The sequence below is a fragment of the Sinocyclocheilus rhinocerous genome, unplaced genomic scaffold, assembly GCF_001515625.1.
Source record: "Sinocyclocheilus rhinocerous isolate Xijiao unplaced genomic scaffold, SAMN03320098_v1.1 scaffold69, whole genome shotgun sequence".
Taxonomy (NCBI): domain Eukaryota; kingdom Metazoa; phylum Chordata; class Actinopteri; order Cypriniformes; family Cyprinidae; genus Sinocyclocheilus; species Sinocyclocheilus rhinocerous.
Window position 1 is genome coordinate 238162 of NW_015667272.1, and position 2335 is coordinate 240496.

The following is a 2335-nucleotide window of genomic DNA, read 5'->3' on the forward strand; positions in this document are numbered from 1 at the left end:
ATTTGAATGTATTTTAAAATGTAAATGATTGCGGAGATGCACAGCTAAATTTCTCCTTCTTCAGAAATCATTAATATGCTGATGCTCATTAAAAATATTTCTTATTATTATCAATGTTAAAAACAGTTGTAGAATATTTTTGTGGAAACCAATAATACCAATTTGTGGATACTCTGATGAATAGGAAGTTCAAAAGTTCAAAACAACAGTATTGAAATAAAACATTTTGTAACATTACAAATTTATTTATGGTCACTTTTGATCAATTCATCCTTGCTGAATAAAAGTATTGTTTTATTTTTTTTAAATTTAAAGAATTATGTGTGTGTGTGTACCTGGTATTCTCTGTATGGGGACCAAATGTCCCCACAAGTATAATACCAGTCATTTTTGACCTTGTGGGGACATTTTTTTGGCCCCCATGAGGAATCAAGCTTATATACCACAGTGTGTGTGTGTGTGTGTGTGTGTGTGTGTGTGTGCGCGCGTGCGTGCGTGCGTGCGTGTGTGTGTGTGTGTGTGTGTGTATATATATTTCAGGATTCAGGAACACTTTTAAGCAACAGTTGTGTGGCAACTTCAGAAACAGGTGAATCTAAGAAGTGAGTGAATTACTATCAACTAATCAGGCTGATGTAATTAAAGTAACAGAATGATAGTGACAAAAAGCTGATGAAATCATGAGACCTGACAGAAAAGATGTTCTTTTCTCCATTATTAGTTTCAGCTAACCCTGACTATAGTAGATATGGACACAAAACTGAATTAACCCCGTCCAAAATCAGAAAGTGTCGAAACCATTCAACATTCTAGATTCATTGCATGAAACTGACCCTGAGACTTCATAGCATTCCAAGCTTGACCTCAGCATTTCTGAAGAATTGTCGGGATAAGAAACTAACATTGGATGAAACTGAGAGACTGACTCTGGGATTCTGAACTGTCGCATGGCTGTGCAAAGTGTGCAACCGCATAGGGTCCCGCATTTTAGGGTGCCTCGCAATAGTCAATTTACTTTTGAAATGCTGGTAAATCTGTGGTGCGTTTCCATACAACAATGTATCTCACTGCTTAGCCACCATAGTAAGAAGCATTGTTGTTGGAACTAACCAGCTAGTCATGACTGTTTTTTGAAAATGGTCGCATCTCTGTCGTTTGAACCACAATTATTGTTGGTTCAACAATATAGGACGGACATTAGTGACATCAGGCACAGGCGGTGAAGTAATAACTTCTACTAATTCATTGATTTGAGATCTGCTGCAATGATCATGGAAGATGATGACTACTTCATTATTTTTTGTTACTGGTCTTTTTGCTTTATATGAAGGTCCAAACATAGGTTCGGGAGGAGCCTAATCATTCAGTCCTGTCAATCATTATTACTAGCATATATAAGCAACAGTTATTGCGCTGTCCCAGCAAAAATTCATCCGGCATCCCTCCACCTCCCCATCTCCTCCTTTATTTCTGTTAATCTCCCTCTATATAGTTCAGTAGTGGGGTGGAGTTGAACACATAGCTCAAGCCGAGCCTCGGGTTCGAACCTCTGTCGAGGACAGCAAGCCAAGTTCAGTTACCATTAACTATGAAAACTGGATGGGCAGGCAAACTTGTGAATTGATATTTTTTATTTATTGCAGACTCCTCCTTATGTCATACTCCGGGGTTCCAGTATCCGTATGCATTTATCCACATGTGTACTCTTCAAAAAATGGCACTTATTGAGGACAGGCTAAAATATATAGATTTAAATAGATATGCAGTATGGAATGGAAGATTTAGATTGTACTGCATGTTATGTTGCATTTATTTAAGTTCACATATCTTACTAACAAGAAACTGCTTCTAACCACATGTCGAGAGCTGTAGCTAAGTTTGCGATGCAGTTGGCAAATGTCCTTTTGGGAAACACACCCCTGGCCATTTTTAAGGCAGTATAATAGATGCTTGTTTATTACAGTGTATCCTAAAATCCTGAGCTTGCAGTTGGTGGAAAGAACAAAATAAAAAAGGCAAATTAATTAATAAAAAGTAAATTAACTGAAAAATTTTCAAATGTTGTTTTTTTTCTAGCAAGAAATAAGAATTTAAATTCTTAAATATTTTATTGGTTATGACTAAAATGCACTTGTATTTATTAATTATATCATTATATATGAAATTACATCGGCCACAGTCACACAGAAGCAGAAAGTGGTTGTTTTTATATTGATACAGTGCCGTTAACACAGACACTGACTTGTGATCAGGGTGTACCCCTGTGTAAGGCTAAAATAAAGTAAATGCAAAACTGAAGAGACCAATCATAATTCACCCTTCGCAAAGACAACCC